This window comes from Stegostoma tigrinum, chromosome 13 (genome assembly GCF_030684315.1).
Source record: "Stegostoma tigrinum isolate sSteTig4 chromosome 13, sSteTig4.hap1, whole genome shotgun sequence".
NCBI classification, from domain to species: Eukaryota; Metazoa; Chordata; class Chondrichthyes; order Orectolobiformes; family Stegostomatidae; genus Stegostoma; species Stegostoma tigrinum.
Genome location: NC_081366.1, coordinates 23,848,405 through 23,876,387, shown reverse-complemented (window position 1 = coordinate 23,876,387; position 27,983 = coordinate 23,848,405). Strand labels below are relative to the sequence as shown.

At 39.5% G+C, this 27,983-nt stretch overlaps 1 long non-coding RNA gene across 1 annotated transcript; it reads right to left on the bottom strand.

Moving 5' to 3' along the window:
• On the bottom strand, positions 1-25,826 carry LOC132210453 (uncharacterized). The gene is made up of 3 exons (XR_009446588.1): positions 25,151-25,826; positions 895-952; positions 1-256 (listed from the first exon to the last, which is right to left on the bottom strand). It is a non-coding gene; the product is annotated as an uncharacterized LOC132210453 (long non-coding RNA).
• Between the last annotated feature and the right edge of the window lie 2,157 nt (positions 25,827-27,983).

Sequence of the window (27,983 nt, the reverse complement as noted above, 5' to 3'; positions counted from 1 at the left end):
ACTGCAGCGGTTCAAGAAGGCAGCACACCACCACCTTCTCAAGGGCAAATAGAGATGGGCAAGAAATGCTGGCCAGTCCACATCCCACAAATGAGTAGAAAAAAATACAATAATATAATTCCTGTCAGGATGAAGAATGTCTTTGTGATATCTGCTGTTTCCTTGTCCTTCTTGATGGTAGTGTTCAAGTGCTTGGAAGGTGTTCACAAAGTGACTTTGATGAATTTCTGCGGTGCATCTTGTAGATGGTTCTGCACTAAAGGAAGTTTATTATTTAAGCAGCATTTGCTAACACCTGTAAGTGCAGGCAACAAAAAGTACACAAATCCAGAAACATACATGCATACGATTCTAGACACTATATTATCATGTCGAATGTAGACACAGGTACTGCACTATGCATTGAAGCACACACTTTGAAGCAGGATTCATGTACTATTCAGAATGTACTATTCAAAATACAGTGTCTCCTATTTATTATAAATAAATAGTTTCTGACTATGGATAAACAATTATGAACTGTCAAGGTATACCTCTACCAGTTAAAACTCCAACTCCATTATAAAACTTTCCCTTTACACATATAGAAAGATACATGCAGACCATAAAACCATTAGTGTTCTGGGTGAACGAGAAAATTCGAAAGTCAGTCCAGTGATTCCTATCCACAGGATACATTTGAGGGCTCGACAGAACTACAATTTGTTAAGTTCTCTCTTCTCTAGGTACCTTTACCTGCTGACAGGAGGCACAGAATGACTGTTCATAATATATAAAGTTTCCAACTTATTAGTTAAAAGCAACAGCTTGTAGCAACTAGTGAGGGATAGTAAATTGGCTTTCTTCAGGCTTTGGGGTAATTTATTTCCTGCAGAGACAAAGACAGCACCTTACCTTCCAGTGGTCCAAAGGCATCTGACCATTTTTTTCACTCCACAAGCTGTTCAGCTTCCTGGGAATCAATAAAATAGACATTTTTCATTGGCAAAGGTCATTACTTATGGACCAATCAGCTACTTGCAACCAGCTGCTGGAGGCAAGGGTGGAGATTGCTGGGATGCTGATTGATATATCTAATATTTCACTGACTACAGGTGAAGTGCCACATGACTGGACGGTAACTAATGTGGCTTCTTTGTTCATGGTGGCAGCAGGGATAGACCAGGAAATTACAGACCAGTTAGTCTAACATCAGTGGTAGGGACATCATTGGAAAAAAATTCTGAAGGACAAGATTAATCAATACTTGTAAAGACAGAGATTGATCAGAGGATGTCAGCATTTTTTTTAATGGGGAGTCCTGACTGACTAATTTAATTGAAGTTTTTGAACAGGTGGCTAAATATATTGATGAAGGTAGCACAGTGATGTGGTGTACATGATTGTAGTAAGGCCTTTGACTAAGTCCCACATAGAGGGCTGGTCCAAAAGGTAAGAGACCATGAGATCCAAAGCAAGTTGGTAAATTGGATCCAAATTTCGCTTACAAATAGAAAGCAAAGAGTGATAGTAGAAAATTGCTTTTGGAATTGGAAACCTGCGACTATCGGTGTGCCACAGGGATCGGTGTTGGGAACGTTGGTGCTCGCTATACACATTAACAACTTAGATATGGGGGTAAAAGGTTTAGTTAGGAATTTGCCAAATGATCTGAAAATTGGGAGTGTTTTTAATAGTGAGGAGGATGGCCTCAAGCTACAGTCTGTTATTGAGCAGCTGGTAAATTGAGCAAAGTAATGAGAGATGGAATTTAATTCTGATAGTGTGAGGTGTTGGTTTTGGGAGGTCTAATAATGGAAGGATTTACATAATTAATGGCGGATCCCTGGGGAGTACTGCGGAACAAAAGGACCTTGACGTACAAATCCATAGATCCCTGAAGATATCAGCACAGGTAGAAAGGGTGGTGAAGAAGGCACAGAGGATGCTTGCATTCGTTCACCAGGCCACAGAATATAGGAACAAAGGGGTTTTGTTCCACCTTTATAGAGTATTGGTTAGACTACAGAAGTGCGCAGTTCTGTTTGTCAAACTATTAGAAGGACATAGATAATAAAATGTGAGGCTGGATGAACACAGCAGGCCAAGCAGCATCTCAGGAGCACAAAAGCTGACGTTTCGGGCCTAGACCCTTCATCAGAGTTCTGATGAAGGGTCTAGGCCCGAAACGTCAGCTTTTGTGCTCCTGAGATGCTGCTTGGCCTGCTGTGTTCATCCAGCCTCACATTTTATTATCTTGGAATTCTCCAGCATCTGCAGTTCCCATTATCTCTCATCTCTATTAGAAGGACATGATTGCATGGAAGAGGAAGCAGAGGAGATTTACTAGTATGTTGCCTAGGAGAAAAAGAAATCTGTTATGAGGAGAGACAGGATAGGCTGAGTTTGTTGCCCTTGGGGGAGAGGACCAAGATACTCAAGATTATGAGGGGCATAGAGAATATAGATCATAGAATTACTTCCCCATGGCAGACATGTCTAAGACCAGATACATACGTTTAAGGTGAGGTGCAAGTGGTTTAAAAGTGATCTCAGAAAAGAACTGTTGAATGCTAAAAGTCTTACATTCAAAGTTTTTGCCTTTCCATGTTTGTCAGCACATGCTGTTGAAAATTTGCTGGGCTAGTAGATGTTTACTTGCTCCTTAGCCAATAGGGAATAATCACCAGTTTTGTGAGAACAGCAAATTTGAATGTTTGCAGATAATGCAGTGACATTGATATTTTCCAAAAGACTGACAGAGTGAAACATCCATTTACCACTCTTTGTCCTGTTGTGTGCATCACTAAACACTAGTTTGTCAAACACTTCATGTAGACTCTCTGGCAGGATACCAGATGGTCTTTATAATAATTTGAATGTACTCATTGTGTGCGGTTACTGTGGGTCAGTGCATGGCTCTTTGAAACTAGATTAGCCTTTGTTCTAGGGCACTACCTCTGTCAATGGCCCATGTTCTTAAAAAAGAACATTGGTAAAAAGAGATATATGGAACTGATCATCAATAAAATCTGACCACTTTAATAATTTTTACTAACTTTGAAGAATAAAAGTTTTATTTTACTGTTTTTGGAAACTATGTCAGAATCAAGGAAGTATGGTGCAGATTACATGCAGAGCAGTGTTCTACTGAGACTACCTTAATGAAAATGATGCTACATTGAAGGCTATTTGTGCTGTGAATTCATACTTGTTACAAAACCGGCCTTTACCCTAGAGATCTTCATTAGCAAAAATGACAAATATAGATTCACTCTGTTAGTTTAATTTGGTTTCAGATCTTTCACACGTGAATTGAAGAAGGACAATAATCCACTAGACTCTTACAACTAATTCTTCACTTCCATCAAATTCTATATGAAATGAGATGTGCAATATCAACCTGTAATTCTTAATTATAAGCCACAAAGGATTTTTCACTAGAAGTTTTAGATGTATTTGTAAATTCTTGTCTGTTGTTTGATATTCACTAATTACAGTGAATTTGATGCAGTGATATCTTATTAATTTCTCAAATAATGTAACCAAAATACAAATTAGGAACCTGAACTAATATTGATTCACAGGCTGTTTGAAAACCACCCATTAATTAGCATTCTGGAGCATGTGGAAGAGAGAAGGATGAAAAATCATTATTCACACAACATCAGCACTACCTCCTGCAACCTTAATATAGCATGATGATCTAAATGCCTAAATAAGGTGGAACCTTGCAAATTGCTGATCTTATCATTGCAGCAACATTGTCAAGGTTAACTCTAACAAGTTTCTTTTAAAGATCTGATTGAAATTCAGCTGCATGTGTTTACTTTTCCCTAAGCTACTCACCAACGAATTCTCATGGAATTCATGAATAAATTTGATCCGTTGACACTGCAATGTGCTTATAAAGTTTTTGAGAAACCATTATGGATTTCTCACTTCAATACAGATAGTGACTCTCTTTGACAGCAATTTTCCTGATCAGTAAAAATGAATGATAGAGAACAGCATTAAACTTATGCAGTAATATATGCAACCATGATCTTTCTGCAAATACTGATAAAATAAACTCATGTTTGTCAATTCCATTTGAGGTTTCTAAATGTTTTATTACTAAGGAGCATTCTTATATTGCTGTTAAACTGCTTTTTTCTTATTATACTCATATGCAGCTAAAATGTACTAAAAATATGCTATTGATAAACATGATTGAAGTGTATCCATTGAAAACAATTTAGTGGTGCTTTATTTTATAATATCCGCTAAATATAAAGAATTTCAATGCTGTATTCCCCATGGAATAGCAGAGAAAGGTGATTCCATTTTAAGGAATGTCTCAAGTTCTTTGGGTGTCAGCAGGAAGGCATTTTGATGGAGCAGCAACAATGCAGCCATCAAAAATTATATGTTGTCCTTGGCCTGTCAATACTGCAACAGATGGTAGAAATAACATCCATCTTGCAATAATTTCAGTGTTAATCATACTACGTATATCTGTTAGCAGAGACCTTGGGATGTAAGATAAGTGAATTATAAGCTATAATCTGATCAAGGGATTTAAGCAGTTTATGTACAGAAGAATGGACAGCTTGTAGTGAGTTATTGCTGAGTCAGGTGGTTCAGATGTTGTATAGATACACAGGATCAAGTCTGAGATTTGATTTCCACATATTTGTTATATTTCCAGCAGTATAATAGATCCTGAAGCAGCAAATGTGCAAAGCAAGAATTGGTCACTCAGTGTAGATTGAGTAAACCCCACTCGGACGTGCATTAAAGCAAGTTCACAGAGATGTCAGTAAATTCAGAATCATCAATTGCCAACTTGTATGATCTGATTTTTATAACAAGGACCCTTCATTGACCAAAATAGTTTTTAGAAAAGGTAAGAGGTGGCTGTAATGCACAACTGACCACAAGTTGAGTCAGTTCATGAAATCATTGACAAACAAGACCTCATCTGACTGATGTTATCGTTTTTATCAAATGACCAAATCCAGTCACTCAGATTTGTGTTAAGAGATAGCAAGATGTAGAGCTCGTTGAACACAGCAGGCCAAGCAGCATCAGAGGAGCAGGAAGGCTGACATTTCAGGCCTAGACCCTTCAGATTTGTATTTCCTGTTTGATGTTTCTGGAAGATTCACATATTTCACAGAAAGCTGCTTGCATTTTAACCAGACTGAAGAAGCAATGAAGCCAGATACAAGAATGTATGTGTGAACTATTTTTTCAGGCAGCAGTATTAGGAGACCAGAGAGAATGGCGTTGAATTTGTAATAGGAAAGCTGAAAAGATTGCCCTCTCTTTCCTGTCTTATTCTTCTTCTAGCCACTCAGAAAATAAAATCCAGTGGCAAGGAAATCAAAGAAACATCCTTTCATAAAGAATTCAGATATCTATAAGAGAATAAAAGTCATTAATTAAATAACCGTGGGCTGAGATTAAACCTCAAGGACTGGAAGGATGTTTTAAAGTGCATGCTCTTGCACTAAACAATCCATCTTCTTTAATGTTTATACCTGTATTCGTACATGTTTGAAGTCATATTTCATTATTTTTCACAGGATTAGTAATAAAATTCCTTTTTCATTCACTCCTACAAATTTGATCTTACTTTTGAATTGTAGGTTTAACGTATGATGAACGGCTAAGGATCCTGGGATTGTACTCATTAGAGTTTAGAAGGTTGAGGGGAGATCTAATAGAAACTTACAAGATAATGTATGGGTTAGAAATGGTGGACGCTGGGAAGTTGTTTCCGTTAGGCGGGAAGACTAGGACCCATGGGCACAGCCTTAGAATTAGAGGGGGTAAGTTTAAAACAGAAGTGAGGAGACATTTCTTCAGCCAGAGAGTGGTGGGCCTGTGGAATTCATTGCCATGGAGCACAGTGGAGGCTGGGACATTAAATGTCTTCAAGGCAGAGACTAATAAAGTCTTGATCTCACAAGGTATCAGGGGCTACGGGGAGAGTGCAGGGAAGTGGAGTTGAAATGCCCATCAGCCATGATTAAATGGCGGAGTGGACACCATGGGCCGAATGCCCTTACTTCCACTCCTATGTCTTATGGTCTTATGATCTTGAATGAGCAAAATATGTTTTAACTGAAATGTGATGTACATCATCCAAACTAAGAAATATTTAAAAATATATGCCAATGGATAAACAATTAACCCCTCCTCAACTGATCATGCTAACAGTAAAAAGTTCCTTTGTCTACAATTGAAGACAACAACATTGCAGAGGGAACTGTTGGTAGAAGACTGACTCACATCTGCAATACTTCTCAAAATAATATTCAGAATGAAGATTCCTGACAATTCTTTAATGTTTTTATTCATTCGGGAATTGTGGCTATCACTGGCCAGGCCTGCAATTATTATCCACCCCAAATAGCACTTAAGAAGATGTGGTGAGCTGCCTTCAAGCATGTCAGTGAATTAGAAAACTGAGGTGGAATCTTGTAAGTGTCTGAGCAACCAATGATAAGTTTATTGCAGAATTGGATAAGAAGTTTGTATTGGTCCATCTTGTCATCAGGAGCGTCCCACACCTTCTTTTATGTTTTTCCTAAATAACGTGGTGGGTTTCCCATCAGGCAGTGGTGAGTTGATGATTCAGGGGGTTTAATGCTTGTTAAATACCTTGTTAATGGCCCAACTCCCTTCATTAATGGTTATGCTCCTAACTTACAAACACACCAAACAAGCTAGGCTTTGAGATTTCTAAACATGGAAAATAAAGCTGTTACCTGGTGACTCCAGCTCACTGATTGCTCCAAAGGACCTCCATGTTGCTTAGGACAAAAAAGCATGTCAGGTCATGATCCACAGGCACCAGCTATATACATCATGCCTTATCCATGGACATTGGCATCTGACCATTTGCCAACCCCTTATAACTACCATGGCACCCCTTCAATAGAGTGGCAGGCAACTTAGGAAGCACAAACTTGAAAGACTGCATCAGGGACACTTTACACACATGAATTGATACCCTGCTCACACATTGGACCAGCCTGCATTTCAGGAATGCTTGCTTTCTCTCTTTTCAATTGGACTTGTAGCACCTATTTGCATGCTTGCAGAATCCATGCCTTGACTGCAATGTAGTTAGCACATTGCTACTTCAGCCAGAACTAAAGGTTCTCAGTACGGCTACGTTGGTGAGATCATTACCAAAGACACAGAGACAGGATGCTTAACAGTAGGAATCTGTCTTGTGGAGCTGGAACATCATGATATGTGGTGCACTGAGACATCAGTTTAGCACATACAGCATGTGCCACTTACCTGCGTGACAGACACATTGAACATTCGTTCAAGTAATAGTCATTTTGGAAACGGGTTGTGGGCCATTCCTCAGTTGCATGAAGAGAGGCCAACTGTCAGTCAGGTGGCCTGGGGTACAGTTAGTTGGGGTACAGTTATTCAGGGCACAGTAGCAACACCGTCCAGGGGTTTGGTTATGGTGACTGACCAGCTTGAGACCTTACAATCAAGACATATTCCTGACTACAGTCCAGAGAGTTGGCATGGTCCATTCTGTAGAGCCAGCAGCAGTCAGGAAAATCACATCTCATCACTCAGGGAGCTGCGAAGGTTAGGGCCTAGTCAGTCATGTCTAGGAACTGCTAATTGAAGTCTGTTGGATTTCTGGGGTGAATGTGGTCCTTGGGGTGAACCCATCAATCTTTCAGGAGACTGAGAGGGGTCATGAGAGAATCACTGGCTAAAAGAACAGGGAAATCAAGGCTTGAAGGGACGGGATAAACAGAGACCTTTGTGGAGTTGGGAACAAATCAAGGTATATCGAGAGGATGCAGAACAACAACAGACAGCATAGTAGATTACAGAAGAGGAGATTTTTGGCCACAAACAAGACCTAGAAACAGGAAATAGGGGAGGGGGTGGATGCTAATAAACATAATGTCAGGGTCTGAGGACTGGAAGGACAGTTGGAGGCAAAGTTCAATGTGGTAGCTCTCCTCTTTGGGGGAAGTTTAGTTCTGGGCTGTTGGGTAGAATGATACAAAAGGGGTGAGGGACCCAGTGAGTCAACAAGACAGAGCCCACTACTGATGGTGTCCACAATGGGTTATAAGATGATATGAAAAGGAGCAGGAGTAGGCTGTTCAGCCCCTTGAGCCTGCTCCATCATTCAATAGCATCATGGCTCATCCAACATTCCTCACATCCATATTTCTATATTTTCTCAGTATTAAAAAGATATTGAAAATTTAGTCAAAAAGAAAAAGGAAGTATATGTAAGGTTTAGGAAGATTCCTTTGGCTATGTTGTGGATTTATCCTTTTTTTTAATTTTAATATTAATATGTTCTTTTGTTCTCCCTTCCAAATAAATGCCTTCATGTTAATAACTGATCACAAATAAAATCAGCTAGTTATTTGGCTTGACAAGTTAAAAAGTTTCTAATATTGCTACTGTGAGTATTCTAACTACTTCCAAATAATGAGTGGTAAATGGAGATGCAAATATCCAAGGAAGTGAGGAGAATAAGGAGGGGAAAATTTTCAAGAAATTGAAGGAGGTGGCACAATGAATCAGCAGTTAGCACTACAACCTCATAATGCCAGGGACTGGGTTTGATTCCACCCTTGGGTAACTGTCTGTGTTGGTTTTACACATCCTCCGTATGTCTGCATTGGTTTCCTCTGGGTGCTCCGGTTTTGTCCCACAGTCAAAAGATGTGAAGGCGAGGTGAATTGGCCATGCTAAATTGCCCATAATTTCCACAGATATGTAGGCTAGGTGATTAAATCATGGGAAATGCAGGGCTACAAGGATTGGGGTGGGGGGTTTTCTTTGGCCTGGGTGGGATGCTCTTCAGACAGTCAATGTAGATTCAATAGGCCAAATGGCCTGCTTCCACAATTCTATGAAATGTATTCAGACAAAATTCCTTAACCACTAAGTTCTTCAATCAACTAGGAAGGAGCCATTGCTGGATCTCGTGCTAGGAAGTGAAGTGGGCCATGTGAACCTAGTTTCCATGAGGGAAAATTTTGTAAGAGTGATCACATGAACATCTAAATTAGGAGGAGCAGAAGTAGTAATGGACGCCCTTGGGCCCACTCTGCCATTCAATAAGATCATTGTTGATCTATTGCGCGTTCTATATTTAACATACCTAACCATCTTCAATAATTTTTGATTTCCTTGACTAACAAGAATCTATTCAAAAACAGGAATTGCTGGAGAAACTCAACAGGTCTAGAAGCATCTATGGGGAGAAAGTTGCAAGTTCACTGACTCTTCATCAGAATCTATTCTTTTGTGTTAAAATTATACAATAACCTTGTGTCCAATAGAGCTCCCAAGTTGCACACCCCTCAGAGAAAAAGATTCTCCTTACCTCTGTCCTAAAAGAGACTGGTCCCCAATTTTAAAACCGTATCCTCTACCTCTGTACTTACCCACAAGAGGAAACATACTTACCATGCCCACTTTGTCTGGGCCATTTAACAACACACTCTTCTAAACTCCAGCAGAAAGAAGCCCAGCTTGTCCAACCTTTCCTCATAAGTGAACACGCTTATTCCAGGTATCAATCTAGAAAACCTCCTTTGCACCATCACCTCTTTCTGCAAGAAGGAGATCCAAACTGCACAAATTATTCAAGACCTATATAACACCAATGACCTATATAACTGAAGCATTACATCATTAGACCTAGATAAGTTCTGGAAAGGAGCAAGGAACAACCCAAAGTCAAACTTTTGAACTGGAAATTGTCTACGCTCAAAAAAGCCGAGCAGATGCAGAGATAGCAGTATCTGTGGATGCTGAAGGATCTGAAACAACAAGGTGTAGACCTGGATGAACACAGCAGGCCAAGCAGCATCAGAGGAGGAGGAAGACTGAAGTTTTGGGCCTAGACCCATCTTCAGAAATGAAGAATGAAAAAAATGAATGAAAAAAGAAGGGTCTAGGCCCGAAACATCAGCCTTCCTGCTCCTCTGATGCAGCTTGGCCTGCTGTGTTCATCCAGGTCTACACCTTGTTGTCTCAGATCCTTCAGCATCCGCAGATACTGCTGTCTCTGCATCTGCTCTTGGCTTTTTTGAACGTAGACAATGCATGAATATTGTCCCAGCGCTGCAGTTTACAATTTGCAAAGTCTGGCCAGCTTTAAACTTGGCTTCCACATGTCGAGTTTTTATCCATGCACATGAAGAAAATATCGATATTTCTGTCAGAAGCCTGGTGGTCTGGGTCATTTGACCACACTTATTTCTTGGCACTTTCTAGCTTGCAAAAAAATCTACTCATTGGATTTCTAACAGATTTCAAACATATTTTGGATGATAATGGTGAAATAAAGGAAACCTTACTGAAGAAGGGACAGAATGTGATGAACAGTGACACTGGTAACAACTATCCAAAACAAACACATACTCTCAAAACCAGTATGTGGCACTGAAAACAGTGGTTTGCTTCCAACAATGTCCAATTCAGGACAAAATAATCTCCCCGGAATGTGGAGTACTGAGGGATTCCAGCCATAGCTCTTACCTTCATATAAGTTAATTGGTCACCGGATTTTTTCTATATTAATACTAATAGCACTAATAAGCACTATCTAAATTATATTGTACTGAAAAGGCACGGAACATGATGGCTATTAAAAGGTTCTATTCTCATTAACATTCTTCAGCTACATTCACGGCACCAGATTATAAAATCATCATGTGCTTGGCAAACCACATTTCCAACTAGACGAAGAAAATTGTACTTGTTTACTATAGTAAAAATAGTATGTGATCATCATAATCTGGGTCTGTTATGTAACTCATATGCTAATGTATGCAAATTTATGCTGAAAAACTGCTTGTCAATTTTTACAAACAGAATCATCATGGAAGCTGCTAGGCTTGTACAGGCATCAAAACTTAACCTGCTCTACAAATACATAAGAAGGTCAATATAAAAGAAGTTATGGTTATTCTTCAAAATCTTTCAAGTAAAAATGACAATGCCCTTTAAATCATAGTCAATGCTTCTACAGTACAGTATTATGCTGAAATTTTAAAGAACTTTACAGAATAAATGACTTCTGTTAATATGGCAAACAATGTTTTATTCAACAATTTTTAAGTAACACTGGAGTATAGAAGATGAACAAGAGATTTAACAGAAGTTTGTGAAATTATGAAGACTGAAGAACTGAAAAGGGATTGACCGGGTCTTGAATTTCCCCAGAATTCTCGCAATGTCCTGGTGCAATTGCATTGGGTTATCAACAGATTCCTCAGACAATGTGTGAAGAGATGGTTTTGACCATCTACATTGTTTCTCTGAGGGTCCTATCAAGGAGTTGCCATGGAAGGTCCGAGCATAATTCCTCTGTTTAAGGAGTCAAAGAGGAGGACTCATCAATATATATTATCGTTGAGGAGAGAACTTAGAAGAATCCTGTTCAAGTTGAGAATTGTTGAGAGTACGTTTCGCCACAGTGAATGGGTGAGGCAAGAAGTGTTGCTTCCTCTAAATAAAACTGTATTAATAGTTGAAGCAGAAAAAGATGTTATAGGGAAGAGAGGTAGGGAGCAGAATTAATTAGAGTTTGCTCAAGAAATGGGCTACTGTGTACAAAATATGCAGAAAGGTATCCTTTGAGCTATAAATGTCAGTGTTCCTAATATTATGAGTTAAGTATAGCAAAAGTAAGTAACTTCAAATTGCATTTATAAAGCAATTTTAGTAAAGAAGAATTATCTCCAGATGTTTCACATGGACGTTATTGAAATAAAGGGCGTCCAGCCAGAACGGGCTGTTCAGATGCAAAATTTGGTCAGAGGTGGGATTTAAGGAAGATCTGAAAGATAAGTGATAGGGCAATCTCAGAGCATGTAGCAAGGTAGCTGAAGGCACTGCTGCCAATTGTGGAATTAAAGTAAGGGCAATGCATAAGAGGCCAGAGTCAGAGTGGAATGGTGTTTGTAGGTGAAGAAAATTGTATTGATTGAGAGGAGTAAAAGCAAGTAGGGATTTGAACAACTCAACAGGACTGTCAATTTGAAATTTTGTGATTCTAGTAGTTAATGTAGGTGAGTGATGACAGGATGATGAGTGAGGTCACTGAGGACATGATTTGCAATAGGATATGGGCAACAGAAAAAGAAAAACACTTCAATACAGGTGCAGAGCACTGTTGCAAATCAAACCATGGAAAAACATTAGTACATTGTGGGTCCATTTCTACAATAATATGTTTTTTACCTGCTTTCACACAGAATTAAAAAATCCAACTACTGGGGGGTATTTTGCCTTAGAGTGTGAATGAAAAGTGGTTAATATGGAATCAGACACCCAAAATAAAACAAAGAACTGCAAATACTGAAAATCTGAAACAATAACAGAAATTGCTGGAAAAACTCAACTGGTCTAGCAGCATCTGTGGAGAGAAAACAGAGCTAATGTTTCAAGTCCAGTGACCCCTTTTCAGAGCACTGGACTCAAAACATTAACTCTGTGTCACCTGACAAATATTGTCAGACTTGCTGAGTTGCTTCAGCAATTTCTGTTTTAATCCATTGTACAACTCTTGATTTTCATTTGCACTGATGTCAAGAGAGGTGCCTAATTGGATTCAATTTGAGAGCTATTCTTTAACACTATTGACCAAAGTTAAAATAGCATCCAGTGTTGATAGAGAAAAGGACTGAAGGAAGGGAGGTGGAATTCATATCAATGTTAATGCAGGTTACATGAACATAATACAAGTTCATGAATCAGAAGGCAGTCCCATTGGTAAAAGTCTAATCAACCTCTTATTGAAGGAACGAAAGTGATACCAGGGCAAACAAAATAGAGAAAATAAGCAAACAGTGCTCACAAATTGGAAGGAAGTACTTATTAGATTCTTGTTGATTACTGTCATATGCTGCCTAAGAGGAAAAATGCAAGTTGTTGCTGTTAAGATAAATTTAAATTGCTGATACTTTTCTTGTTTATGTCATCTACAAATAGAGCTATCAATGAAAAGAGTACCAATTGGATATCAGTTTAAAACCAGTGTTAGACCTGCTTCCAAGCACATTTGAATGTTTCTTCCTCCAAGGCATGCATCATAAATTATTGTCCTTGTCAAATGCAATAGTTTTGAAGGAGATTCAATTTTTGCAACTAAATGTCTGCTTTCTAATGTCTCCTTTATTTTCAATATCTGCTGTTAACGCATGATATTCCTTCCTGACAGTTGATTACAAAGAAGACCAAACATACATGCACTGATACAGTATTGGGAGGATCATGCATCATAAATGCTAATTTGAGACCAACAGTTGTACAATTATCATGGATTAGAATTTGGTAATCCATTTTCATCCCTGGTTGAGGCTTATATGAATGGCGTCAGGTGACTCTTTGGGGACAGTTTGAAAAACTGCAGATAACTGCTTGCGTAGCCAACTGCTTAATGACCATGATTTCAAATGAAAAAAGTCATAGCAATGTAAACCATAATCACCTAACCTTAAAAATACAATAGAAAGAGGCAATTAAATATCACATAGTGTATTATGAACTATGTTTAGTAAAAGCGCAAAGTAATAGACTGGTTCAGAAGACTGGTAAACTCTGAATTGAAAGCCAATCAGCATCCATAGAAACTCTCTTGCGTGAAGTGCATGCCACAAAGTTTTATTTTAAGTTTAAAGTGACAGGCACATGTAATGCATTGGATATAAAGCACAGAAACAGCATTGGACTAAACAAGGTCATACCAGTGGAAGAGATAGCAGGAACTGCAGATGCTGGATAATCTGAGTTAGCAAGGTCTAGAGCTGGATGAACATAGCAGGCCAAGCAGCATCAGAGGAGCGGGAAGGCTGACATTTCGGGCCAAGACCCTTCTTCAGAAAATCTTTTGACCCTTCTGAAGAAGGGTCTAGGCCCAAAATGTCAGCTCTCCTGCTCCTCTGTTGCTCTTGGCCTGCTGTGTTCATCGAACTCTACGCCTTGATATTTGACTTTGTGGAGCATCTGCGCTCGGTTCGTGACAAACAACCACACCTCCCCGTCATGAACCATTTCAACTCCCCCTCCCATTCCTTGGACAACATGTCCATCCTAGACCTGCTTCCAAGTACATTTGAATGTTTCTTCCTCCGAGGCATGCATCATAAATTATTTCCCTTGTCAAATGCAATAGTTTTGAATGAGATTCAATTTTTACAACTCTGAAAAAGGGTCACTGGACTTGAAACATTAGCTCTAGTGCCATGACGATGCCACCTGAAGCCGGAGGAACAGCGCCTCATATTTCACCTGGGAACCCTACAGACCAATGGTCTCAATGCAGACTTCACAAGCTTCAAAATCTCCCCTCCACCTACCTCATCCCAAGACCAACCCAGCTCATCCCCACCTCCTTGACCTGTCGGTCTTTTCTCCCACCTATCCGCTTCTCCCACCTCTCTGACCAACCACCAGCCCAATTCCCTACGTACACTTACCTTTACTGGCTCCATCCCTGCCTCCTTGACCTGTTTGTCTACTCTCCACCTATCTGCTCCTTTATCCACCTTCCATCATCACCTACCCCTGCTCTATTTATTTCAGAGTCCCCTTCCCCCTCCCCATTTCGGAAGAAGGGTCCAGACCCGAAATGTCAGCTTTCCTGCTGCTGTGTTCATCCAGCTCTATGCTTTGTTATTTCATACCAGCGTTAATGGTCCACTCGAGCTCCTCCATCTTTCCTCATCTAAATCGATCCTGACAAATTTAATTGTTTTGAGTTCATGAGCAGAATTAGTTCTTCGATGGGTTTTAACTCATGAATAAACAACTAGATGAATTGCCTGTCAACATACTGTGTGGATCCCACAATTTGGTTTCTTCACCAAAGCTGGAGTGGCCATATAGATCTTGTTGCATCATTGGGCCTGCAATGTAACCTTAACTTCAGCCCAGGGAGGGAAGTTACTTCAGCTCTCAAGTTAGGTGAGCACTTGGAGAGGAATGATAACAAAAGCAGCTGCTTCAGTAATTTAAATTTCCTTTGTGAAGCTGAGGGTATAAAGCCTAACCCATGAACTGGAACATTCACTGAGTTCAGAAAAACCCTATCGTTTCAGTTTTTAATAGAACCATTGAATCACACAACAAGAAGAGGCCCTTCAGCCCATCATGTCTGCACTAACAAAACTACATTAAACTTACACTCATCCCACAATTCCAGCACTTGGCCCATAGCCTTGAATATTATCACATTTCAAGAGCTCATCCAAGTACATTTTAAAAGGTTGTGAGGTTCCCCCCGCCCCCACCTCACATAATGCATTCCAGGTTCCAACAATTTCTGGGTGACAAAATGTTTCCTCAAATCCACTCTGAACTTCCTGCCCTTCACCTTAAAATTATGCCACCTTGTTATTCAGCTAAGAGGAATGGTTTCTACTTATCTACACTGTCCATGGCCTTCTAAATCTTATAAACCTCAAAGAGGTTTTCTCTCAGCTTTCTCTACTCTAAAGAAAACAGCCCAAGCTTACACAGGCTCTCTTCATAGCTTAAATGCCCCATCCCAGGCAACATCCTGGTGAACTTCCTCTGCACCCCCTCCAGTGCAATCACTTCTTTCCTATAGTACAGTGACCAAAATAGCACACAATGCTCCAGCTGTGGACTAGGAAAAGTTTTGTATAGTCCCAACATAATCTCCGCGCACTTATAATTGTATTAACCTGTCCTGCTGCCCTCAGGAATATTTGAACAAGCGCTCCAGGATCCCTCTGTTCCTCAGAGCTTCTTACTGGCTTGCCAATCATTGAGTGCTTCCTTGTCTTGTTACTTCTTTCAAAGTGCATCAGACCACATTTATCAAAGTTAAATTCTATCTGCCATCTGAGCAATTTGTCTATATCCTCCTCTAACACACACACACACCAAAAGTAAGTAACTGTTGTGATCCATGTGGTACAGTACTGAACACCAGCCTCCAGTCTCACAAACAGCCTTTTACCACTACACTCTGTCTCTGACCATTAAACCAATTCTGGATCACTCTTGCCAAGTTATCCTGACCATTAAACCAATTCTGGATCACTCTTGCCAAGTTATCCTGACCATTAAACCAATTCTGGGTCACTCTTGCCAAGTTATTCTGGCTTCAATGTATTTTTACCTTCTTTATCAGGTTCCACCAGGGGACCTTGTCAAACTCTTTAATATTCTCTGTCTACAGAGCTTCCAGCAAATGTTTATAAATTCTCAGCACAGTTCCACCTTGGGTCTGTTGTGACATTTTATCAAGCAAGCAAACAAATAGCCTTGGCGTACTGTAAGGTCAAGGTGTGATTGACCACAGTGATAACCATATGACCAACAAGTATGCTAACCTCGGTGACAAAACTCAGCTGTGTTACAATATACCAGAGTTTCTGGTCTCCAAATCAGAGAGCAGACATACAAACCAAAACACAATTCATGACCCTGTAGAATCCCAACATCCTGACATCTGCGAGAATTGCCTCAAAATCTTAGTCTCTTGAAGAGAGTTGTCTATGACTCTGCAAAAGATTCAGAGACCTTGGACAGTTGCATGATATTTAACCTGAACAGTTGCCACAGAAATGATAGACAGGAGAAAGCCTTATATAACTCCAGATTAACATTCGTGACCTCTCAACTATTCATATTCTGATACAATCTGCCCTGACCATTCCAAGCTAGTCAGATTAGAAGTCATGGAATATTATAGCAGCAATGGGGGAGACATGGAAAAGGCACCAAAAACTATTTTGCCATCTCACCACTGTTGCTGGAAAATATTCACTTGCACCAAATATGCCCAGCCAACAAATAGGCAAGCCATGCTTGTCATATTAAAACGGCTGCTCTTATCAGAACTGGAGGAAAATGTGGGGCAGAAATTTGTAATCAGATCCACCAATTTGCTATTGTCCTGAAAATAGCATAAGTTGAAGAGCAAGATTTATTCTTCTTCAGGGAAGGTGTAGACCCACAGGATGATTCCTGGTATGCAAATAACATGGTTAATGGCAGAAAAACTCATCTTGGACTGGCTAAAGTAATAATCATATCCATTGTTTCAGAATCCATGCTACTTTTGAAGCCTGAGACAACACAGCATGGAGCTGGAGGAACACAGCAGACCAGACAGCATCAGAGGAGCAGGAAAGTTGACGACCATCTTTCATTCAAGGTGCAGGAGGTAATAAAATGAGGTTAAGAGGATAGATGGAAGTTATAATTCAGCACAATTTAAGAGAGATCACCATCATTTTGCACATAATTCCTTTTTACAGCTCTTTTTAATTTAGAAGAGATGCTCATGCAGATGTGAATCTGAATTGTTTGGCAGTTGTAAAATAAACTCGAGGCACATTATGAATCAGCTTTGTCAGCAGAAATTCCATCTCTAGAATCACAGAGGTTAGTGCAGGCCTTTCATTTCCCTTTGATACTGGGCTTGGAGCAGTAAAGAGAAATAGGCACCATGAATAAGTGAATCAGCTGCAAGAGCAAATTCTAGACCTTAGTTTGCTGTTTCGAGAAAGAATGGAAGAGAATGAAGTTGATGCTGATGCTAACAATTGGAAAAAAAACTTTTTTCACTTTCCTGTACTCTTTGGTAACAGCAGCGATTATACTAAAGTTTCGGTTGATTGTTTTAAGGAGAATTAGTTTTCTGTTGGAGAAGGGAATAAAGAGGTGAATTTGTTTGCTTGCTCCATTGAACTACCAAAAGCATGTGATCACCAGAATAATGGCAACAACCAATTACTTGGAAATATCTCTCTGTGATGTCAGCTGGAGCACCACAAAGAAGGTAGCAGAGATCAATGTTCTGAAGACATACCTGCTATCAGCTGCAGTTCAATGCACACTTGAGCTGAAGACCTTGGAAAATCTTCAAGAAACTCAGTTGATTGCAACAGACCTGCCAGTGTTGCAGACTGAGTGCAATGCATGAATCCTGGAAGCCCTCACACCTACAGTGATGGCACCTGAAACTGAAACTTATGGTAGTTGATTCACAAATGAACACCAGTGAAGCTTCATATCTTTCTACAGAGAGCAAGGAGTCCACAGCATCTGAGTAGTCTCTAATTATGGAGTTAGAAAGGGATCTTCAGTAACAGATAATATAAAAATGGCTCAGGAAGTATGGACAAATTATCAGCTCTATTAACGAGAATAAACTGGATGCAAAACAAGTTAATAACAATGGAAGCAAATGTGCTGATCAAAGAAACTGAAATTTCTATCCTAAAAGTTGTAGTAAAATTCTCACTTCCTTGTCTCCAGCCTCATCTTCAGGACGTGTTTCAATTATCATCATAGAATCACTGCCGGACGGAAACAGGCCATTTAGCCCAACAAGTCCACACTGACACTCCAAAGTGCATCCTACCCAGGCCCACCTCCCTACCCTATACCTGCATTTTCCCATGGCTAATCCACCATCCTACATATCCCTCAACGTTACAGGCAATTTAGCACGGCAAATCCACCTAACTTGCACACTTTGGACAGTGGGAGGAAACCCACACAGACACAGAGAAAATGTGCAAACTTCACACAGACGGTCTCCTGAAGCTGGAATTGAACTAGGTCCCCTGAATTGTGAGGCAGCAGTGCTAACCATTTAGCCACCGTGCCACTTAGATGGGTTATTCATTTTTCTTGTTGTCCACATCATCCCTGGATTAGGTATTGAACGTTTCTTTTGTGATCAAAGCAACTGTGAATGATGAGGCTACAGCGTGCGTCATGGGATTTGAAAGTGCCTCTTTTTTTTAAACTGGTGCTTTCCATTTTCTTTGGTATGTAAACCATAAGAAGTTGAACTCCATTGCCTTCCTTGTAAAGAGGTAATGATGGTTCAGGTCCTTGTCTTTTGAATGAGATTGTTTTGATTGATTTTCACACCTTTAGATTCAGGACATCAGAACAATAAAACCCTATGACTCACTGCCTTTAGAAGCCAATATCCTTGCCTTCTAAGGACATAATAAAGAGCATATATGTCCTGCCTGTCCTCCAAGAGAAACAGGAACACTTTTAGAAGTTCACACTTTTGGTGAAAGAGACTTGGGAATAGTGGGAGGAGGGAAGCAGGAGTTCAATGAAAATGAAATACTTCATGAGGTTAACAATTTTTTGGAAAAACAAACTTGGGGAGATATGAAGTAAAGGGCTAATTATATCAATACATTTTATTATTCATTCACGGAATGTAGACAAGTATTTATTGCCTTTCCAAAATTGTCCTGGAGAAGGTAGTGGTTATGGGCAGCCTTCTTGAGGTAAGGAACAGTCACAGTTCTGTTTGGAAGGGCGTTCTAGGGTTTCTACCCAGCCACAGTGAATGAATGGCAATTTTATTTTAAATCAGGATGGTGCGTGATTTGGAGGGGCTGGCAGGCCAAAGTGCTCCTGTGTATCAGTTGTACTGGTCCTTCTAGGAGGCAGAGCTCACTTGTTTGGAAGATGTTGTCAAATGAATCTTGGTGACTTACAGCATTGCATCTTGTAGATGGTTCACACCGCTGCTACTGAACACTAGAGATGCAGGGAATGAATGTTGAATATTCTGAATGGGTTGGTAGCCAAGTGGGTTGCTTTGTCCTGGATGATGTCAAGCTTCTTAAGTGTTACTGGAGTTGGACACATACAGGCAAGTGAGGAGAATTCCACCACACTCTTGATTGTGCCTAGATGCTAGGCCAGCTTTGGGAAAACAGAACGTGAGTTAGGGCCACAACTTTCTGAGCCCCGGCTTATTTTATAGCTGTCTGTCTTGGAGCATAGTGTATCCAAGTGGTTCTTTTCAGATACAGTTAAATGTAGTTAAGAGAAGGCTCGTCAAAAGCAATTTGCTTAAGTAAGGACAAAAAAAAGGAGAATTTACTATGTAAATAAAAAGAAAGGGAAAAAATAATAAGCTTCACACCCCTCTACCCATCAGGGACCCCTCATTTGATGGCTGCTCTGGAGGCTGAGGTTGTTCCGAGCACTGTTCATGATCTCGGTCCAAGTTGAAGTTCAACTATTAGAATTATACTCTTTTTCTCTCTTATACAGTGTGACAAATAGGCAGTTCAGAAAAAGCAGTTGCAAAAGTCAAACTATTTGCTAGTATAGAAAATAGCTACAGAAAAGTAAGTTGCAGGTGTCACCTTTGGCCCACTAAAGAATGTTCGCAAGACACATTCAAGGTCATGCAGCTTGTCAGATATCATCATTAACTTTTAACCCTTCAGCCCATCCTATACACCAACATATTCATATGGTTGGTTTCTTTTGAACAGAACCAGCCAATATTTTTTTTTCGTTCATAGGATATGGATTTGCTGGCTGGGCAAGCGTTTGTTGTCCTACTCAAACACAACTAGAGATAGGCAATAAATGCCAACTACATCTAGATCCCATGAATGAATAGAACTAAACTATGGTTGGTCTTGTTCACCTTCTGGTCAACAGTAACCCCCAGAATCCTGTTAGTGGTGAATTCAGCAATGGTAATAGTATCGACTGTCAAGGAGTGACGGTTAGATTCTCTCTTGTTGGAAGTAGTCTTTTCCTGGCACTTGAGTGACACATTCATTATTTGCCACTTATCAGCCCAGGCCTGGATGTTGCACATGTATATTGACTGCTTCAGTATCCAAGGAGTTGCGAATGGTGCTGGCTATTGTGCGACCATCAGCGAACATCCCACTTCTTTTTCAATACAAGGAAGTTCATTGATGAAGGTGGTTAGGTCAAGGATACTATCCTGAGAAACTCTGCAGAGATGTCCTGGAGCTGAGATGATGATGTCTAACAGCCACAACTATCTTCTCTTATGCCAGTGTGACAATAGTTACAACTATACGCAGAAGATGCTGATGTCTGCATTGAAACCTGATGGAGGAAAACATAATGAAACCCTGGGGTGGTATACATTTGTAGTTAGCTTCTGGCAATTGAGGTTAATAGTTTACATTAGCCTCATGTTCAACTCCTGTATGCCTCCAGCTGCTGCAGCAACTCAACATAGCCACCGTTTCTCAAGGGCAGTTTTAGAGATCAAGCAGTAAATATCAAACTTGTCAATGTAACCACATCACATGTACAAATTTTAAAAAGTGCAAAACTACTCCTGCAAACAAATTCTGTGCCTTACCTCACAGTTTTTTTAACTTCACATGGCTTTGACCAGCCAATTATTTTCCCATTTTGACAGCTTTTAGGAAAGCAAAAAATAAATTCTTGGTCTTTACTGGCTTTATAAAGGTTTGACTAGATTAAACACTGAAGGTGACCTCTGTGCACTTCAGCATAAATGCCAGGGGCATATCATAACTTTCTCTCATTTGCCAGTGACAAAGCCAATGAAGCTGAAGGAGCCAAAAGCTTTGCAGCCATGGCTGGATTTCAAAAAGTACAAGGGGTCATCGATTGCAAACACATGGCAATAAAATCTCCTTCTGGATAGCCAGGGGCCATTGTCAATAAGAACAAAAATCACTCTATCATAGTGCAAACTTGTTCTGATCACAAACAGTGGAAATTGCATCTTGGGGCATGGTACCCAGGGAGCAGTCACAAGGCAAACATACTTTGGCACTCGTAGGTGCTAGCATTGTTCAATGATCTGGAAATTTTGGGTGACTGGTTCTAGGTGACAAAGGTCCCCCTCTCAGAAAACAGCTAATGACTCCAGTGATAAATTCACCAACATACACAGTCTGAAATGAGGCATAATAATAGACACACTATCACTAGAGACATCAGTAAGATGACCTTTAGACTCATGGTCATTGTTTGCTGGGCCATGTACAATCTGACTTTCCAGGAAAGCAGCAACTTGGCAGAAACGGAGCTGATGGATACAGCTGCATCCTCTGAGGAATGGGTCGGAATGATAAGGAAGATAAGCCAACTGCTTTCACAAGCCAGTGTATGGATGCTATCGCTAATTGAGATTCAAAATTCTCTAATGCTGTGAAAATTCCACTAGCAATAATTTTCCTACCTGTGGTAGTAACAAACAAGGAACATGAATGACACGTTCATTTGAGATGGGTTCAAATCATGCACTTGTGAGGACGGTACACCTTGGGAGATGGTAACCCAAATTTGAACCTTAGGCCATGCAACATGGAGACACACGTTCTTCCCTGAATTCTGCAAGCCTCTAAAGTCAAAAAAGTTAAAAACCTTTTGTCTATTGGATTACCTTGGGCAGTTGAAAAGAAATTGGCCATGACTGTTGTCTGATATTTTCTGATATGTGGTTAGATTGAAGATATTATTAAGCCGGAAAGGATTCAGAAGAGATTTACAAGAATTATGCTGGATATGGAAGGTTGAGTCATAAAGAAAGGGTGGATGGGCTGGGAGTTTTTTCACTGATGCCTAGGAGGTTGAGAGGTGACCTAATGGAAGATTGTAATATAATAAAGGATATAGAGAGGGTTAATGGTAGTCATCTTTCCCGAGGATGGGGGATTTCAAGACGAGGGGACACATTTTTAAAGGGAGAGGAGAGAGAGATTTGATAAAGACATGAGATGTAAACTGTTTGCACAGGGGATTATTCTTGTGTGGAATGAACATCCTGAGGAAGTGGTGAATATGGGTACAATTAAAATATTTAAAAGGCATTTGGGTAAGTACATGAATCAGAAATGTTTGGAGAGATATGAGCCAAGTGCAGGCAGGTGGGACTGGTTTAGTTTGGGATTATGGTTGGCATAGGCTGATTGGACTGTTGTGTCTGTTTCTGCACTATATCACCGTATGACTCTCGCAGTGCATGTTGCACCACTAACTGGACAAGGGCTGACGCAATGGGTCAAATAATCTTTCTATCACATGAGTTTCTCCAGCAATTTCTGTTTTGTGTCCTTCTATTCATTTGTTCATTTATGCTATCCGTACGCTGTTCATTTGCATTTATAAATAAAAGCCAAAAGACCTGCAGATGCTGTAAGTCAGGAACAAAGACAGAAGTTGCTGGAAAAGCTCAGCAGATCTGGCAGCATCTGTGAAGAAAAGTCAGAGTTAATGTTTTGAGTCCAGTCAGTTCTGAGGAATTTTCTTCACAGATGCTGTCAGACCTGCTGAGTTTTTCCAGCAACTTCTGTTGTATCACTTACATTTCTTACTGTCTATGCTATATTCAAATCTCAATGACCAATAACCACAAAAGAAATATTGAACCAACATCAGATCTTGAAAGTTATTTACAGAAGCCTTCAATGTTCTTTCAGTCTCAATTTATTTTCAAATGTGTGTATCCAATTTCTCCCTCTTTTAATATTTGCATTGCTTTGATGCTGTAAAACAACAATCGTTTGAGCTGGCAGAAACCTGATGGTATCCTTTTGAACAGTCACATGCTTAGCTGGATTGAACACTTCAAGGCGCAGTGAAAAGTTAGTTAATTATCTCCTAAAACTGTTAGACAGCAATGAGGTCCTGCATTCATAGACAGATGCAGTAGCAGTTACTTGTACAGATCAATAAGGGTAGCCAGTAAAAGTTAGTTTTGGTTTACAGGAAGACAATTGGTGCATGGTGGTTTACGAAAGGATTGTCTGGTTACATTGGCACTTGATACATTTCAAATGTAAATGTGGAACATGTTCATGGATAAGGAACCTGTTATTCCATTTATTTGGTGAGGACTTCAGTTTGTTGTTTTTTCTTGTTTTCCTCTTGCAGAACCCCTTTGCATTTAATGTTTTGCATATTTCCATACATTTTGTCACTACGTTGAAATAAATGAATGCCCGCATGGCATTAAACAGGTAAAGATTAATCTTATTCTCTCTTCAGATGTTTTGAAATAACCTGACAAGTTTGTATTGGAGGCCCGCGACACTCTGTGTGTTAAGAACAATGTTATTTTTGTGCTAAGCTTTAAGAATTTAGCAAAATCATTGTGCTTGTTTTATTGATAATGCTGATTTGTTGCACTGATTGCATGTTCCAAGGTCTGGATGATTTAACATGAACAACTGAAAGTTTTAACCCCTAAACCCACTTAAAGCATATCCCTCCCTATAATGAAATAATTCACATGTTCATGAACATTTAACAAAATGGAAGGTAATCCTGTTCGAGTAAAGCTAATATTCATTCGTTATGAAGATTCAAATACTAATTTGCCAATTCATAGCCTTTGAAAAAGCATTAAAATTTATCCCGTAGATTATCTGCTGCCTCCAGACACAGAATTCAGCTCTTTTGGAATTTCCAGCATTTTGAATTAATTCTGAGGACGATGCCAACCATAACACCTTTAAAGCACCCATTTCACTGAAGCAATGAACCAATCTCAGAACCATAAGACCTTTCTAATGTATAAAAAATAGACTGTTAATTTCAGGTCAAGTCTACATGATCAAAATGCAGAGACTGCAGCATATTTTTAGTCTTACAGGATCTAAAATCAGTATATAGGTCAACAGCAAGGCAGTGACAATTTACTTTGAAGCATTAACCATATTGGTTTCCCAACTTCATTTTATAAATCTATCCATTACTCATGTTAAATCTTTGAACATGCAACAGATGATAAAATAACAATCAGCATTACAAATCAGCATTGTCAATGACAAAAGCAAGATGATTTTGGTGAGTGCGGGAGGGCCTGAAGGCTGGACATTATATAAACTTAGTTTTTAATCACAGTGCAAAAATCCTCCAATACAAGTTTGAGAGATTTTTTTTTAAACTGCAATCACATAATAATCTTCCAAAACAAATTTATCAGATTATTTTGAAATGTTTGAAGGGAGAATTAAATAAGGCCTGATTAAGCAGGACCTCTTGTATGCCATGCAGGCACATACAAAATGTGCTAGGTGCTCATTATAATGAAGCAATGGAGCCTAGATCTTAGCTCACTGTCATAGAGACTTAGAGTTATACAGCATGGAAGCAGACCCTTTGGTCCAACCAGTCCATGCCAAACATAATACCAAACTGTACTAGTCCCACCTGCCTCCACCTGGCCTATATTCCCCAAACATTTCTTATTCATGTATCTCTCCAAATGTCTTTTAAACATTGTAATTACAGACAAGGGTATCTCTCACTGATTTCTCATTGAAAATGCAGTAGTCTGTGCTTATCCTAAATCTATCTTGAAATGTCTTCTCTGTTATAAAATGCTTACCTTCACCTTTGGATTGGCCACGTAAATGTTTGATTTGAAATCATGTTTGCAGGTTTCAGGCAAAATATAGTTAACCTAGAAGTGGATTGCTGTGGTTCATTGTCTTCTGACTGTTTCTTGGTTCTTGATGGCATTTGGCTCCAGCATAAACTGTCTCATCCAAATTGAAAATTTGATCTAAGTTGTAGCCTGCTTCGTCAATGTGCAGCTTCACCACATAACTTTACATTATGAAAAGCACAGTGGTTCTTAAAACCGGCAAACCAGCCTCTGTTATCACTAAAGGCAGATGCATCTGCAGGATTTTTGGCTTGTTTTGTTAGATCTTCAATGATAAGGCTTTCTCTTTTATAGTGAGAAAGGTGGCCTGAGACCACTTTGTTGTTTGTTCTTCTATCCACACACTTAGAAACCACTCCATCTCCTCAAGTTCCTTTGTCCACAACCTCACAATTTGCTAGCACTCAGACTTGTTCCAGCAATACAGCTTGCTTTAATCTTTCCTGCATTGTCTCTAATGGTGTGTAACGTAGACTCCTTCATTCCTGTTGCACGAGCAATGTCACATGTTCTCTCATCACGCTCAAAACGCTTTACAACATGTATCTTCCCTTTCTTTCCTTTTACTTATACCACCTGCAATTTTATCACCAGGGCCCTTTTTGTTACTTGCTGTCCTGTTCCTGAACTGTAAGTTTGCCTAATAAAGGCAAGTATCCCATTTGTTTTGTTCATGTTTTGAATTCTGCATTCCCATTTAAATTGACTGGCTTTGATTTCCTTGCTTTACAAAAATCTATCTACATCCACGACATAATTATTTAATGGCCACTCCTCTATCTCCTCCCGAGGCAAAGAGTTTCAGCACCAAAATGTCTAGGGATGTTGAAGTTCATTAAAGGGATCATATAAATTCAAGTTGTTAGATCCAGAAAAGCGCTCAATTAATTTAATATTGGATCGAATTGACCAGGTCAGATAATGTTGGAGCCCATACATTGACAATCATTATTAATATTTGGGAGTTTGTATATATTTTGATATTTTTTAGTACGTGGCCAGGACAACACTCCTAACATTTCATGCTGCAGGCATTTTTGATTAACCAGTGCTCCATGAAGTAGTGCTCACTGCATATAACCTTCATGACGTCAAGTCTCATGAGAAACAAGGTTACTTTCTGATAGTAACACTCACAGCAATCTCCGCTCTTGTGTTCTGAATAATGTTTGACAATATCCTGAGAGGAACAACTGTGTACTTGTGCTGTGGGGCAGCAGTGCCACCTATAGTTGATGCACGAGGCATAAAACAATATCAAGTCATGAATAATCATTCTGACAAAGCAATATGGGTAATGTCAGGTTGAAAAAAATGCAATGGTTCAGGGTTGTAGGAGAGAATGATATGATCATATTTTAATATGCTAACAGATGAGTGGAGCAATAGGATATAGTCAGATTATCAGAGGACGGAAAAAAGCACTGAAATGTAAATGATGGATAGTGTCAGATAAAAGTGAGTCAGATAAAATGAACAGTAAGCGAATGAAGCAATTTCTTTTATAGTGAGACAACTGATGGAACAATTTCTTTGAGAGTGATGTATGGTGTAAGAAGCAGCCTGGCCATTCGTTCTCATTTTGAAAAATTGTGATACCAGGAATTATGATTAACATTAAGATCATTTTGTTGCAGCCTATTAATTTTGTGAGGAGTTTGGTTGAAGCAGTAAGTGGTGAGACATTGGTTTTATCAGCATGCCAACTGAAACTAATAATGTCACGCAACTGAATGAGCATCTGACCCAAGAATATAGCAGCTAATGTCAAATTAAATTAGTAAACAGATGATGGGTGTTAACATCAAGCCATTAGGTTAAAAGTTAAATACACACTGATTGATGATAATTGATTAACTGCACACATGTACAAGAAGAAATAGAGCTGAAAAGGGGCTATCACTCATTAATTTATTTAATTTGATTGCTATTTCTTTTCTCCAGTGTACAAAGAGGATAAGAGTTAAGGTTAGGTGGGTGCTGTGGTAATGTCCCTACTTCTGAGCCTGGAATGACCTCTTCGCCAAGGTCTAAGTCTCACCTGCTCCAGAGGTGTATTATAACATCTGTGAATGGGTTGATTAAAATAACCAAGGAGAAGGAATAACTTGAAGTAGAGAAATGTGTGGTTCAATAAGCCCTCTGTCAAAGATAAGTCCTATATCATTGCTTCTAATTTGCCTAGACCCTTGGATCCCATTAATAGTCACAACTTAACTTCTGTATTATCCACTCATTGTCATAGTGCTAATTATTTTTAATAGCCTGGCTCTCTGGGCTAATAAGTCCTCAATAGGTTTTAAGAGCCTGTGTGAAGGGTATGGTTTGTCAGAATCATTTTGTGAACTGAATCAATCTCATATTATGGTTTTTCAACCAAAGAGTAGGTCATATTCATTGATAAGCTAATTGCTTTTGATTTCTACGCCAAGCAAGATAATGCAGACACAGGGAGACATTGAGGGTAAATGTGGAATTCTGTATCACAATGTATGGGTCTGAAACAGGTCATGCTGTGGAGTGACTAAAAACATAGGAACAGAAATAGGTTGTTTGGTGCCTCTAGCTGCTCTGTCATTCAATAGGATCGTGTCTGTTCCAAAATTCCTCATCTTTCCAGTCCTGTCCCTGTAACCTTTGATTCCCCTACTATTTAAGAATCTATTGCAGACTTAAATATGCATAAGGATGCTGCCCCGACAGTTACCTGTGGCAAGGAGTTCCAAAGATTCACAACCCTCAGAGATCATCTCAATCTTAACTTGAACCCCTT